Raw genomic sequence first — 17,266 nt, 5'->3', positions numbered from 1 at the left:
TATATATGTTCATATTATATATACTAGTTTTTATCCCCCGTATTACGGGGGTTGTGTTTTTTTTTCGTATATAATATTCATATTTTTTTTGCATTTTAATTTTATGTATTATAAAAAAGTTAATAATATACTTAGTGTTTGCTGATGAAATAGTTTTACAAATAAATGACATGTTATAACCCGTTTAAAAGCTATGGGTTTGGTTAGACCCATGACCCACTTATTTTTTTTACTATAAAATTGTTTCTTATTATAAAGAATATATTTTTCTTAAAAATTTGGATATTAATATTTAGTATATCAATACTTTATAGATTTGCATATCAAATACCTAATGAGATTTATTTTTAAAACGGTGAGATGTTATAACTCGTTTAAGGTTATCTAGGTATGGTGAGACTTATACCGTGAATTCGGGTCAAATGCACTTGAAGTCTTCATTTACAAATAAAATGATATGGTGGCTTGAGTAAATGTAAGAAACAATCATAAAACTTTTAAATGTTTCGTTTATTTACGAGGGTTGTTTTATATAATTTGTTTCTAATATTTATTTATGTTTTGAATTTTTATTTTTTTATTATATAAAAGTTAATAATATACTTATAGTTTGGGACGATAAATTGTTTCACAAATAAATGAGATGTTATAATCCGGTTTAAAAGCTATATGATTTGATGAGACCCAAAGACCCTTTATTTTTTTTACTATAAAATTGGTTTTTTAATTATAAATAATATATATCTTTTTTTAAATAAATAATATATTAATTTTTAGTATATCCCTACTTTATAGGATTTTTTATATCAAGTATTTGGTGGGATTAATTATTAATTTAATAAGATGTTATAACCCATTTAAGAAATATATGGGTTTGATTATTCCCATTCCCATAAATTTAGGTCAAATGCATGAGATCCCACCATTTTAAAATCAAGCAAATCTGGTGACTCCAAAAAAAGGGGAGCGACCACATCGCGACACGTAGGATTTTTGGATCTTCGTTTATATATATTATAGATATATATATATACATACATGGTGGATGATTATAGTAGTGAGTAGAGATGGGCAAAAAAACCGGTTGGTGAACCGGTTCAACGGTTTAAACCGAAAACCGGTTTTTACAAAAACCGGTTATTTAAAAACCGGTTAGTATATCGGTTACAAGTTCTAGAGAAAAAACCGGTTACTGAACCGGTTATGGAAAAAACCGGTTAATTTTAAAACCGGTTATTATGAAAAAAACCGGTTATTAACTGGTTATTTTAAAAAAAAAACCGGTTAATTAAAAAAAACCGGTTATTAACCGGTTCTAACCGGTTTCTAAACCGGTCCTAACCGGTTAGACCGGTCCGAGTTTTGCACCAAAAAAACCGGTTAATAAACCGGTCCGGTTATTTAAAAACCGGTTTTTTTCCAGGCCAAGAAAAACCGGTCCGGTTATTAACCGAACCGGTTTTTTTAAAAAAACCGATTTGTGCACCTCTAGTAGTGAGGAGTGATCGAATCAGATGAACCGGAATGTGAGATATCAGCAAGTTGATGGTGGAGATCCTGATAATCACTTGAACTTCCATTCTCCGCCATTTGCCGGGAACTGCAACACCCTCGATCGTTAATCACTTCTTCTGGAAGTTATTGGGTTTGTTGTGCTTGGTCATTACTCTAAATTAGACTGGGGTTTTGACAAGTATTGAGGCTATTAACTCCATGTGGCAACATTAGAGCAGCTTAAGAACTTAGTGGAAAACATGTGGCAATATTAATGGTCTTATTATAATTTTTATCGGTGACCGTCTTTTAAAACAAAACAAATAATAACCAAAGCATTATAGTTGTGAATCGATGCTGAATTCAGCTGATTAACTAATAACAATAACTAATAAATAAAAAATAATAATTATTTAATAAAAAAAAGACAGGGTCCACACTAAGATGCCGTGAGTAACCTGTTAACGTATAACAACATTATAATATAAAAACATAAATGGTTAAAACGTCGTTCATAACATATAAATAAATAAAATGGTTAAAACTCCGTTTATTCGATCGGTAAAACATTAAAACCCGGGCATTGGAAGACTTGAGCATTATCGGTCCAGGGCGTTGCGACGGTATGTCGACGCGAATTGTCAGACCATAATTCAAACGAAAACATTCATTCAGTAAAATAAAACCCGAGTGTTGTCGTCCAGGCGCTGCAGTAGTGTAAGGCTCCGGCCCCAGTACCCTACTTGGACGTTGGATTTACTCATTAACACAATTCTAAATATCAAAATGAATTAAAACTTTTGCGGAATACTTAAAACATCAAACATTCATACATAAAATTTTAACATGTCTTTAAAGTTTAAACATCATAAAGCATATAACTTCAAGTCTTCATATGTCAGCTTCTTATGTGTGCTCCTCAAGTCAGTTGTCTCATCCTATTAACATGCGTGCATACTAAAAGTCATCTATGCTGAGTGAGTTCTAGTTAATCAGACAACATACAATTCATTCACATACTTACATATACATATGTATCCGAAAACACATATTACATACTTAACATATTTGCCTTTCTTTTATACATTCATTCATACATTTATTCTTTTTTTCGTACTTTCATCCCTACATAATTATCTATATGTTTTAAAAAGCATTTCGCCCTATAACCTTCGCTAATAATCCGTATAACCTTCGCGGATATTATTAGGGTACATTCCGTACATTCGCAGATTTTATTAAGGTCTGCTCCATACATTCGCAGATATTGTTAGAGTTTGTTCCCTACATTCGCAGATTATTATTAGGGTATTCTCCCTACATTCGCATATATTATTAGGTCTGCTCCCGACATTCGCAGATATTATTATGGTATGTTCCCTACATTCATAGATATTATTAGTGTATGTTCCCTTCTTACTCGTACAACCATACATTCATACAATTATATAAATACATCCTTACACCTGTTCTTTCACATACATATAATATTAATAAGGCATACACTTACCTCTTAAGGTAAGTGTATTAACTATCACATAGTGTATGCACACAACTACGAAAACGTAACAGAGAAAATGGGGCTAGAAACTCACATGTGTCATGTTTCTTTTTGAGTTTACAGTCACACATCTTCTCAGTTGGGCACGACTAATTGTGTAGAAATTAACAAGCATCACCTAACTATTCTTACTTATATCATATTTCTATGTTAATGAAACCCCTAGCTAGCTGGGGTCCGAGGGCAGCGCCCATGGCAGCAGGGTTCTAGGGGCTGCAGCCCCTAGCAAGGTCCAAGGGGCAGAGCCCCTGGCTGGGGTTAAAAACCTCATCGAAAAACTGAAGTTCAAACCCCCGTATATATTTCCATTACATATTCGTCGTATATGTCAAGTGACATGCGCTCCTCTCATATCCTCCGGATATGTGCAGATCAGCTCATCTTTAACACGTTTTTTGGGTTTTTCAGTGATTCCGGCACCATCAGCCGCCGTTAACCCCCACGTTTGGCCGGATTTTGATTGTTTATGGTCCAGGTAGCTTTGGGTGTTCCAGATTTAAGCTAAGGTAGCTTTAGGCTTAAGTGTGTGTTTTTATGGTGTAGGCTAAGGTGTAGAATAATTGAGATAGAAAGGATTTTAGGTTTAAGGGGTATTTTTACGTACTCCCATTGGAAATCTCATAATGAGATTGATGGGCCTAAAGTTAAAAAAAAATTAAAAAGAAAATAAAGCAATCTAGATTAGCAATCTGGTTGGTGGAGCAAACCCAGATTGCAATCCAAACTAACCCCTAATAACTTAATTATTCAATTAACTTTTAATATTCAAACTAAAAAAATAATTAAATACACGATATTTCTTACAAAAAAAATATAAACATTCTGACATAAATTTTATTAAAAACGGACTTCGTTAAAAAAAATATTTTTTTTACGTTGGGATGGGTTGTGAATGTGTGTAAACATTGGGATGGGTTAAATTATGTAGATTGCATAGAGAGATTTTTATTTTATAATGCGAGATTGAGATTGTGAGATTGTGAATGGGTATAGCCTTAGCCTCATCTTCATCTTAAGTCCATACTAATTTCATCTATTTTAGCATACCATCCTCTTATCCTTATTATTATATTACTATTATTATTTTTCTACTAACTCGGATTAATTCTTTCAACGTAAATAATATTTTAATATTATTCATAGAAATTCGGGATGTTACAAGTAGCGAATCGATCTGAATTTGGCCGGTTTCGGTTATGTTTGTTACGGTACAGAAATTAAACAAAAATATAGACAAAGCAATATTAAAAATCATATATATGCAGGACCGTCTTTGAGGCATGGCAGTGTAGTCGACAGCCACAGGCCCGACACCTCGCTAGGCCCGAAATTTTTTTTTTCAGAAAAAAAATATATGTATTTTTATCAAAAACATGTGTATAATCAATGTTTCAACACAATTACATAACCACTAGCTTGGTCTAATGGTAAAGGGGTATGACATCTAACTAATAGGCTGTGTCAATTTTAAGCTTATTTGAGAAAATTTTAAGTTTATTTTTATACAAAAGTTTTTTACACAACTTAAATCATAATCAAATAAGCCCATTTATAATTAAATTGTTTAAACCCAACAAAACGTTTTTTTACTTAAGGCCCAAAAATAGTTCGCCTTTAGCCCAAAATATTTTTCGTCTTTTCGGAGCCGGCCCTGTATATATGAAACCAACATCAAAAGAGAGTCGATCATGCATAATATGAAACCCAAAGACACTCATCTACTAACATTTGCCATCAAAGCAATCAATAACTTTGGTTTTTTCAAATAGTTGCCCTTAAAGTTAAGCTAATTTTTTTTTAAAAAAAATCAGTGGCACCGACATTCAGTTATTTTTATATATATATATATGATGAGTATCATTACAGAACTATTAAATTATATATATATATATATAATATTTTAACTATTTAACAAAAATAGGTGGCATAGCTAGAGACGCGAACTAGGTCGCTATGCAACGATAACTACAATAATCTAAAAAAAAGTAGACATACATAAAAGTATTTATATTTGTATAGGTCGGTTATGAATAAAAAGATTGCTAAAAGCAACTAGTTTGTATTCTGTTGGTAAAACCGGCGTGATGGGGCCCACTTACACTATTATTATTGTCATTGAGGGTAGTTTTGATTATTTACTTATTTTACATGGATTTAACTGAAGAAATTTAACAATGTCAGTTGGTAAGGGTTACCATAGCTACAAAATTCATACATATTTATCACCTTAGTAATAAATTTACAATTATTAGGATCATGTACGTCATTATTAAACGTTAAGAACTCTGCAAACCATATGATTAACCAAGCAATTAATTAGCTCTAAGAATAATAACAAAATAAATAGTGGTTTTGATGATAATAGTAATTATTAAGAAAATAAAATAATATATAAAAAAATGTCACATAATAATCAAGTTTCAAAAATGCTTTAATTTTGTCGTTTATGTAGTTTTTCCCCAAATTTGTAGCTCCTATCAAACAAAACGACACTGCATGCATACGGTTTTATATCATTGTGGTAATGGACCTAAAAATATGATGAAAAAATGCATAATTCTCTTGTGTTTTATATTGTTGGTTTGGAATCTGTAACCTTACTCATCAAGCTATCTACTCCAGGCCCGGCCCATAGGGTAGGCAGGAAAGGCAACAACTCAAGGCCCAACATCTTTTAAGACCCATCAATATTACTTTTATATTTTATGTAATATATAAACAAACCAATATAAGTTCATAAATTGAGTTTGGTTCAACTGGTAGCATGCCTTTCTATCATATTGCTTGCCCAAGTTTGATTCTTGCATCCAACAGTCATTGTGTCTTATATTTTGTTAAAAAAAAAAATTGATCATATTATTTTATTTTTTGTTTAAAAACCAAAATGACTTTTCATTTAAAATAAAAAACGTTAGAAGAGACTCACGATTTGTTTAAGTATCATTGTTATGATAACTTTATTATGTAAATTATTATCATAATTATCGTTGTAATGTTGACCTTTTATTTATAAGTTATTTAATTTTTATTTTCAGACCAAAGTGACTTTTCATTTACAATAAAAATAAAAACGTTAAAAGAGACTCACGATTTGTTTAAGTATACAAGTTATAATTAGATCATTGTTACGATAACTTTATTTTGTTAATTTTATCATAAATATCGTTGTAATATTGACCTTTTATATACAAGCTATTAATTTTTAATTTTCAGGGCCTATTTTTTTATTTGCCTCGAGCCTTTAAATTCTTAAGGATTTTCAGGGACGACCCTGATCTACTATATTGTGTGGTTTATATTTCTGAAGCTACTATAGTTCATATTTGTATATTGGAAGTTAATGTGGTCCATTGATTAAAAAGTAATTTGGAATAAAATGTTAAAAATATTAATGAGTTAACGTTTATATATATATATATATATATATATATATATATATATATATATATATATAACTATAATATAAAATGCTATAAATAATTTTAAGTTTTCATGATTCATCGGCTAAAGTTAAAATACAAATGGAAACAAAAATGAGAAGTGTGAGAAAGATTTGTGACCATACAAAAAACCCCTTAAAAATAAATTCAAATAATAAAAAAAATCATAACTCAAAAATATAAAATAAAACGAAAAAAATTAAAAAACTAAAATGTTTCCGTCATCATTCCCGTTCAAAAAAATTGACGAAAAAACACAATGCCGAGATCAAAGACAATGACAAAAATGAACAAAAGACACAATTATAACTATAAAAAGACAATAGATCGCAAAATAAAACACAATGTCAAACAAAATATAACACAATGTTGAGTAATATAACACGATATAAAGAAAAAAAGACGCAATTAATGACGAAAATAAACACAAAACACAATGATAAACAAAAAGACACAACGGCTTTTTTCAGTTACCATTGTTTTTTGTATGAGAACGAGAAAGACGATGGAAACAACTTTGTATTTTTACTTTTTTCGTGTTTATATTAAATTTTGAGTTATGATTTATTTATTTATAAATTTTTAAGGGGTTTTTTTGTGTTGCTACAAATTTGTCTAATTCTTCTCATTTTTGTTCCCCTTAATAACTTGACCCTGATTCACATGGTTGTGTTTTAATATTAATTGTAAATATTAATGACTTTACCTTTATATATATGTATATATAAAATTATAATATTAAATGTTATAAATAATTTTAATTTGCTTATAAATAAAGATACTCGGACCCAAAACCATAAAAGAAATCAAAGTCTCGTAATAATTTCCTCCTCGTTCCCTTTTAATCAGCGTCCACTGTATTTCTACTTATCCGTTATTTCGCCGTCGCCGCCGCAGCAACAATGTACGTATATTCTTTTTCTTTCTCAAAGTGTTCCGATCAATGAATCAATTGTAAGTAGCACTTGATCGGTTTTGATTCGGTATAACCGATTCATGAAATCTAGTTGTTAGCTACTATTTCACAATTAACATATTTAGGGATCTGATCATTAATGTTTGTGTAAATATGTGATTTACTAAACTAAACAATTTCCTTCTATTTTTTTAGAATTTTGGGTAAGAGTTACTTATACGGCCAATTGTCCAACTCGATCTCAAGAAAAGAGACCACCTAAAAGTTATATTACATTGTTGATTTTTATTACAGGAAAAATCCTCAAAATAGCCATGTTGACCTTCCCATTTTCAACTTTCGCCATCAATCATTCAAAATCCCTAAAATAGTCATCAAGAACCGTTGGATCCGACAGATCTTGTTAAAGAACCGCCGGATTTGACTGAATTTTTTCATGGATCCGACGGAATTTTTCATCTCATGCCCCTCTCAAACCCTAAACCTTCATAATCAACCTCCATCTCCATCTTTCTTATTTTTCCACAAAATCAACAAATACATAGTGTAAATCACTTAGTTTTCAAGAAAAACACAAACATAGTGTTTGTTTTACACGAATCACATCTATTGTTAAGAGATCTGTGCAAAAAAAAAACGAACCCTAGGTTTTCAATTTGGGGGTTTTTTAATATCGGTAAAAATAAACTACATTCAAGATGGTCAAAATGAGTCAAGCTACTTAGCCTACCTACTGATAGTCAATCTTCCTTAATGTGAAGATTTTGTCTTATAAATTGAAAACTATATCTTGATTGAAGTACTTTGATATAAGTAGTTATAGTTGGTAAGTAATAAATATCTTCTATACAAACCACTTAATTGATGTATACCTTAGACCTTGATAGACCAAAGAACTCATCAAATTAATGAAAGTGGGTAACCGTGGGGTATCATTCGTTTAGTATGGAACCCAAAACCTAAAAGTTTAAAGCAATTTATGGGATGTGTATTTGGGTTTCTGATTAATTTTATTCTTCTGTGTGTTCGTGACGTGTATAATATTAGATGATACATATCTAATTACCTGAACTTGTTTTCCTACTTCGAAACTAAATGTATTAAAAGAGAATTAGCTTTGATACATGATCCATATGTTCTTATGCACCATATGGGAGCATAAAAGGGTTAACCGTTGACCTCGATAAGTGATAAGAAGCGTTGACCTCGATAAGTGATAAGAAGGGTTATGCGCTATTTGCTTTAACCAAGTTTATGTGAGTTACATTTTTCATTTTTAACCTAAAGATTCCTCTTACGTGGATGACATCATTATTTTGTTGCTTCAATTTGAGCATTTGATCTTCTCCGCCCGATTTAACATAAGTATTTGATAAAATATAATTGAATTTTAAAATAGTCTCTTTATAAAAAATAAGAGCTATGACTTAGATGTGTTTTACTTTGTGATTATCCTTATTAATACAAAATACCTTACATATTTTCCTTATGTTACATATACTGGGTGAATTTTTAACCATGGATGAGAATGTTCTACTATTCAAAGAGTTATGTTCTTTAAAGTTAGTTTGGACATTAGAAGTGAGGCTTTACCATCATTGAACACATAAAACATTAAATAAGACTTGGTACAATATGTATTTTTAAATTATAATATTTAAGTATTAACTTTGTTGGTTTATTTGTAAGTTAGATTTTGTGGTGATCATGGCGCCCAAAAGATCTAACAAAGGCAAAGAAAAAATGGAGTCTGATGACAAGTTATTCAAGGTTCCTGGAATGAGCTATTGTCTTAGGATTAAATTCTCCAAAAGTATTGAAGGTATGTACTTTTCAAATCACCTAAACCGTTTATGTCCTTCATACGCGACGACGTTCGCTTCATTCATACGATTCTATAATCCATGATTACATTTTTTGGATTTTCATACGTTTGTTAATTCGGTTGATCATTAGTTGACCGGTGACTTTAAATGTGGATTAATATTCTTTTGTGACCTATTATGTACAAGAAAAAAAGTACATATAATATAAGGGATGGCTTAGTATTAATATGCAATTTATACGCATGTAACTATAACTAAATCATAAAAGTTGTAGAAAAATAACTGAACCGTGCCTATTTAGTTATGGTTTAGTTATTCAGTTTTTCTAGTCATCCATAGTAAACTACACATATCGGGTAACGGGTGGATCAATATTGAACAGTTAAAACTCTCTAGACCTTGTCTAAAAAAGGTCAAGGACACATTATGTTAAACCGACCGAACCTCAACCGCCAACATCTTTTCATAGATAACTTTTAAATGGTTCAGCCCGTTTTCTTTGTAGTTTTAAATATATGACCCGCCTATGCCTTTGCAGCTCTTGTGCATTCAAGCAATGGGGACAATTTTGAGTCGCTCTTCAAGGTATCAAGGAGGGAGTTTAACTTTATACGCACGCTTGTAAAGGGTGGCGATGGTGGTATGGTAGATGAGTTTGCACGATTCAAATTCTGGGACGACACAGGAATGACTGTGAACGATCAGATAGCCGTGGCATTAACCAGGCTAAGTTCCACCGATACATCCATAGACATAGCAATGACATTTGAAACAACTTACATGACCGTTGATGCGGTCACATGGGAGTTCGTCCAAGCATTGGAAGCACGTGCCATGCAACACATTTCATGGCCTGAGGATATAGCAACTATGAAAACGAGGTTCGAGAGCATCGGTGGTATGCCAAACTGTTGTGGGGCGTTTGAGACCACTCATATAACGATGCACCCAAACACATCAGAAGGCGAAACTAATGTGTGGCGCGACAGCAACAATAACAACAGTATGCACCTGCAAGTGGTTGTGGACCCATCCATGCGGTTTGTTGATGCGGTCTGTGGGCTTCCCAGAAGCTTGACTAAAGACCACGTCCTTCAAGAATCGCAAATCTTCAGTTTGGCTCAAAACGGAGAGAAGCTAAACGGGGATGGAGTCAAGCTATCGAAGCGAAAAAAAAATCCCGAATATTTAGTCGGTGACTCGGGTTATCAGCTTCTTCCATGGTTAATAACCCCATACCATGGTGAGGAGCTAACCAACGACCAAACTGAATTCAACGAGAAGCATTCGACAACTAGGTCGGTTGCTAGTCGCGCTTTGAAGAGGCTGAAGGAGGTTCGGGCGGGGACTGAGGGAGGCAACTGGCGGCCCAGCAGGCATAAGTTACCGAGGATCGTTCTCGCATGTTGCATCCTTCATAATATCCAAATCGATGTGGAAGGAGAGATGAAATCCGATGAGACAACGGCAATAGCTGATCTCGACCACAACCCCGGATATCCACCAGAAAAAAGTGGAGTGCCTGATGACAAAAAGGCTTCGGTTGTGAGAGATGGACTGTGTCTCTATTTGGCGGGAAAACGTCCAGTTTACAAAGGCTGAAGACGGAAGCGCTGCGGTTGTGGGACAAGCTCTCTATTTGCCTTGAAAACTTCTTGAAAGATTATGTTTGTTTTCCTTTCGATCAAATGTATATTTGGAATTTGCATGTTGATTAGAAGACCCGTTTTGAGGTATTAATCTTCGTTTTAAATCATAAGATTCAAACAGGCAACTTATATACATTGATAAAACACAAAAATCATTATTTTCATACCCAACAGAATTGTCTCTAAATACCTTCAAACTTGGTTGCACCATATCTAAATCATGAAATCAGAAGCCAGGCTCAGGTCCATTCCTGCAAACAACCAGAATTTATATCATCAAAAATAAGGTTGTAAGTGAACCTAGAACACGAACGGAGATTACATGTCTTTGTTCATTTGAGTTTAACCGAACAAAACAAACGGACATGAACTGGTTTCATTCAACAATACGTTAAAAAATTGGAAAAATATAAGAATATATAATAAACTCCAATAAAAAAATATATTATATGTTTGTTCACACTTAGCATAAAGTACCGTGTCCGTGTTCATTTCAGAACCATAAATATGTTCAAAACTACAAGAATCACATAATGCACTTGTAAATGGTGATTTAAATGTTCATGTTCCACATTTACTGTGCATTCCTAGTAATCTCTTTTTGAAACCCATGTACACCTGTGCATTCCCAACATAGGGTTTTTTTTTTTATTTTAATTATTACACTTGGATACTTATTGAAGGAGTTTTGTGTCGTTTTGAAGGCTTTTGACGTCGTACGGTATTGTTTTATCATTATTAGTATTTCTATATGTGGTTGAATGATTCTCTTAGCTGCATCTCGATCCAATAGCCCTTCTATGTATGGGATGTTACAATGTGCGTTTGTTATTCGTTGAACGATTCACTAAACATTCGATTCGTTTAGTGCATTTGTATATATATAATTCTTCATAATAAGATTCCACTGCAAAAACTTAACTACAAATATTTTCTGATTTCAGTGAGAAATCCGTTATACAACAAATACCTGTTGATTACGTTCAGTGTCATTGATGGTGAACATGAATCTTTTTCCCCATTGTTGTTTCACAGAATCCGGAACCAGTTCATCTCCAACAAAAGCATTCCAAGTATCTTTTGGAGTCCTACCAATGACCCAATTGATCTTCTTTGGAGGGACATTGCTATATGAGGAATCTTGTTCTTTTTTGGACATGTTTTTCTTCCATGAATCATATGAACCGCAATCCTAAAAAAACAAATAGTATGTCAAAGACTCAAATCATAAGTTTCATATTCAGTCAAACACAAAGTCAACTTGTAAAATCGAACCTTCATGGGAGTGACTACTTTAAAAGCCTTGGAAAGGGGTAATTTTTTTTCTTTTAATTCTTCTAATACTACAGACAAAGGTGAATTATCTTCTTCTTCTTCGAGTTCCGCTAGATGCTTGTGAACAGATGGTAAAGATCTGAACTGTTGTCCAGTACCAGGTTCGTAAAAAATACTGCAAAAGAGAGATATACATAAAAAGTTATTTATTTTCAGTAAAACATATAAAAATGGAATTTATATCAAAATTACCCTGTCGCTACGGTCGCCCGTCTTTCGGGCACTTCTGTCACAATCCATCCATCAGGGAGATTAAAGCGCGATGTATCTACCAACTGATATTCATTATCTTGAACTTCTTTAAAATCTTGCTTCAGTAAAAATTCACTAGAATCATGATTAGTGATTTGTTTGACCTCTTCAAGGTATTTTGGCATCTTGGACTTTGATCTAGTAGTAGTAGTAGTAGTAGGTATAAATCGTTGTGTAAGGTATCTCTCAACATCTTTAAGGGATCGAAATTGACGTCAGGTTTCTGGATCGCATTAGTACTGCAAAATATTATAATTAAACGTTAATCCATGGGTGATGCTTAATTAAAATGATGTTAAAGTGAATTCATATTACCTTGCTAAAACCATTTTGAGATTTACGCGGTACCTCCTTCACAAACCAATCTTCAGGTAAAGTAAACTTGCTGGTGGTTATCCACTTATTTGGTGGAGTCATCTGCAGCAAGCATTTTTCACAAAAAATAAAATAAAAAAAAGCTACATAATATACAAAATCCCTCTACTGACAGTAAATCTTTCTAATAAATTTACATGTTTGACAGGTTTTGGAGGCCAAGTAGGGGTGTAACCGGGCTAAGCCATTCATGAACTACTCGAGATCGACTCACTAAAAGCGAATCAAACCTAAAAGTAATCTTGTTTAATTAACGTGCGTGAACTTTACTTATCAAAGCTCAAAAGTCTAAATAAACCTATTATTTATATATTTTTATTAATACATTAAACATGTTTTCATATAGCAATAGTTTTTATATATAAAGTTACAATAAAAACAAATTAAATAATATACAGTAATTCATAACAAAAGTTACAAATATATACATAACTATGATATATCTGAATATGAAAAAAATAACTTTTAAATAATAAATGAGACGAACTTAAACTTAAAAAACTAAGCATGATCCGCGCTTTAGAAATAGAGCTTGAAACAATTCAGGCATGACTTAGACGAGCCGGGCCCAGCTCATTTCGTTTACACCCCTAGCCAAAGGTACCACAAAACAAAGAAGCAGATAAAACCTGCATTTTCTCTAGATGTGATCATCTTCAGATTTCACAAACTTTGTAAAACACCGAGTATAAAGGCCAGATTAAAGCTTAGCTTTAAGGGCCTCATAGTAGTAACTAGTATGTATATATAATTATATATATTATTTGAACATATACAAAACCACACTTTTAGTTCTATATATCATCTGAATCAGACTGCTTTATATTGTTCAACATTAAAGTTTATATATCTAGTTATCCCTCTGTTTCTAGTTCAATGATATGAACTTGTTTCAAATATAACCCTATTTTAAAAATACAAAAAGATTTCTTGCTCTTGAAATCAATTACAAGTTGTAACAGACAGCCGTGTGTATAACCGACCTCGGTTACATGTGAGTAGGAATAAGCAAATTCAGTATTGGTACCAATTTGTACCGGTACATGTAACCGGCCCAGCGCACTTAACCAGCACCATAACCAGCATTCGAACACACCGCGCGCTTATCCGATGCCTAAATGCGTGTAACCGGTGCCAAAAACCAGAAGCACAGCTGAAATCTACAGTAATACTTAAAATATAAAAAGTAAAAAAATAAAACATTTTTAAAACCAACTCTTTTTGACCCGAAACCCGTTATGACCCGGCCCCTTTCGACCCAAACTAACTTAAAACCATTTTCTGAATCGATCTGTTCTGACCCTGACCCGTTCTTACCCATAACACAAACCCGCACGACCCGACCCGTTTGCCACTCTTAAGTACAAGTAATTAAATGTAATAACGAAATGCATTTCACGTGATACGCATTCACATTTTACAATATGTTTGAATATACCGTGTTGAAGAGGTACGTCCCAGCAGAGCCCAGTTGGACCCGCAAGACTCACCTTGAAGAGGGACGTCTGCGCAAAGACCAACTGGTTCCGCAGGACCCACCATGCTCAGAGAGATGAAGACCTTACGCGCATACGCCAGCTGTTCCCGCAGGAAAAGCCTCCCAATGGTGAAGTACCCCGCCTGTTCCCGCAGCTGCGGATACAAGCCATCAGCGGAGGCTACCCGCACTAATAGCAAGGCTACACGCACAAGGCACTAACTCTCAATAATTCAGTAATGTCACCTGAAGAAGGAATGAGCAAGCCGGGATACTCCCGCCCAAATGAGCCAGTCCGTACGCTTCTGGAGGATCTTTTGTACTATACCTGCCAAGATATGGACAAAATAGACAAGATCTGACCAAAGCAGCGACAGCTCACTGACAACAGTACGACGAGGAGCACGCTCTAGTACTTAATGTCACTATCAGCCGCTGCCTACTCACCAACCCTTGTCGTGGCACGTACATAGTCTGCAGTTGGTGGAAAAGGAATAGTACACGGCCGGCCATGTCACTATCAGTCGCTGCCTACCCACCAACCACCAGCATGGCACGTGCGTAGCCCACAGTTGGTAGAAAAGGAATATTATACAGCTGGCTGTACCTGCTTGGAAACCTACCTTCGGCTATAAATACTCCAACACCTTGGAACGGTATGATCATCTTATATCTTATATCATATCTTATACCATCATATATCTGCTCTAGCTATTTCTCTTAATATACACATATTCAGAGCAATCTAGTCTGATTCTCACGCCGGAGGGTGGTCACAAAGAGGTACCCCCTTCTCAGTGACGAGCTCACGGTGTCTGTTTTGCAGGTCATCAGAAGAATAACCATCTTTGTCGGACCTAAACCTCGTGGGAAACATTTACTTAACCCCCAGATTATCCGTAATCTGCCGGGGTCACTTAGTGTTTCTTCACGTGTCGACACGACGGCCGTTGGAGTGGATGATGGCAAGTGGAGGGTGGATATCGTAATCATCGCCGTAGGTGACCAGCTCCGTCATTCGCCGGGAATTGCTCATCTTGAAGATAAGTTATTTGCCCCAAATAAATCAGTTAGGTTTGTTTGTTTGTACTAGACCACTAGCCACTTATGGGAATTGGGGTATTGACATGTGGCAACATTTATTGGATGACATATTTTTTATTTTTAACGATTAACAAACATAGAACGTGTACTTCACCAGTTCAAAAACTCATTTGTGGTAAAACTCAGATGTTCTTAGGATTAAACTGAAGATCACAAATATCTCAATCTTTCTTTATTAAGTCGCTCATGTCATCACAAAATGTTGTAAGTAAGGATTAAACTTGAGTTTTCATTAAGAATCTCAAATTTCCTACCACTACACTACATTATAAATGACAAATGAATGGCATATTACCACATCTTAAGATTTTATTGTATAATCGTTGCATTTTTTCATTATATTTAATTAAATATATTTTCTTATAATTTTAACCATTAATTTTTTTTTGTGTCTTTTATATTTCACTCGTAACCACTTTTAGTAAATATTAAAAAAAAAGCTATATGATGTGAACAGTGTAACCCAAATTAACTTTCTTATGTAACATTTGTTCTTCCTCGTCTGTTCACAATCATTCATAACCATATCTTATAATTTACAAAATTCACTAACATATTTCCAGGGAACGGGCTGAGAATGCTTTAAGGATTCTGTATAGGATTCTATAGTATATACTATTACCCTATTTGTATTGTTAACTCTGCTCACATTGATTTTTATCAAGGATGTATACGAGCTAAGCCAAACCATGTTAGTGTCATGGACCAAGTATTTAAAGATCGAATTGTTTAAAAGTACTTGAACCCACAATTTCTTTAAATTATGACTAACCCAGTTAAAAAAACTAACTAATGGAAAATTTAAACATGGATGCTTTTATAATAGAATGGCAGCATTGTTTTTTTCTTTAAGTTAAGGTCCCAAGTTAAAAACACGTCACTCATATGGTTTTTAACTTTTAATCACTTGTACATCTACATAAGAAAATTTTAAAAACAATTTGAGTTCGTAAAAGTCGTACCGCTGGTTGGACCTAAATGGGACACAAGCTTCACGCGTGATATTCGTATTATTTATTCCAATTGAAAGCTTCACTCCAAATTTAGGCCAAACAAACTTGTTCTGACATGGAGCTGGTTATTAGAGCGACTTGTGAAACCCGTTGCACCCCAAACCAACCCTAATGCTACAAGTCCGGTACTTGGTTCTCACTTTTCCTTATCTTTCAACTATGGAAATGACTTGTTGTCCACTTCTACTTTATACAACATGTGATCTAGCCCGACCCAAAAATTTAATAATTGATTGACATTTCAAATACCAAATATTAGTAAACTCACTGAAAAAAATTTCCCGCGTATATTACATTTCAACTTCTCTTACAAAAGTGTGTTGCTAAAATTCAAATGCATCAAATATTGGTTTGACAAATTGACACCATACATTTTCATGTCAATCTCTAGAAATAGTGACTTTTCAACAATAATGCCAAAGTTATTGGAAAGAATTCCGTTCTTATTTTAATATTATTTAAACAATTAAACCAGATATTGTTCGTACGATACCCAACCTTTCAAATAGTACTTTTGTTACTAAAGCAGCATATCATACTTTTCTCTATTAGGATATTTTTAAAATGTTTTTATTGGCTTAACAACATGTAGAAAAATAAAATTTATATTATATCGAGCTATATAAATATGTGAAACTGTACGTTAAAGCCTATTTATATTATTTTATGTCTACCAAAAGAGTATAAAAAAGCAATGTACTTTTATGTTCGTTTAAACAGCATTGCTATTCGCTTTATTCTATAGAATTCGGTCCGGTTATACAATTAAACAATATTTGTTGAACAAGTTACGAAACAGAATTCACAATTTGGATACAATTAGG

General features: G+C 33.4%; 1 long non-coding RNA gene across 1 annotated transcript; it reads right to left on the bottom strand.

The window, feature by feature from the left end:
* Positions 1–11,001: 11,001 nt before the first annotated feature.
* On the bottom strand, positions 11,002–12,287 carry LOC143544067 (uncharacterized). Its single transcript, XR_013137188.1, has 3 exons — positions 12,162–12,287; positions 11,857–12,078; positions 11,002–11,137 (listed from the first exon to the last, which is right to left on the bottom strand). It is a non-coding gene; the product is annotated as an uncharacterized LOC143544067 (long non-coding RNA).
* Between the last annotated feature and the right edge of the window lie 4,979 nt (positions 12,288–17,266).

This window comes from Bidens hawaiensis, unplaced genomic scaffold (assembly GCF_021521415.1).
Source record: "Bidens hawaiensis isolate Kalapana, Puna unplaced genomic scaffold, B.hawaiensis_p1.1 tig00013426_1, whole genome shotgun sequence".
NCBI lineage: Eukaryota > Viridiplantae > Streptophyta > Magnoliopsida > Asterales > Asteraceae > Bidens > Bidens hawaiensis.
The sequence above is the reverse complement of the archived record's forward strand: the minus strand, read 5'-3'. Positions and strand labels throughout refer to the sequence as shown.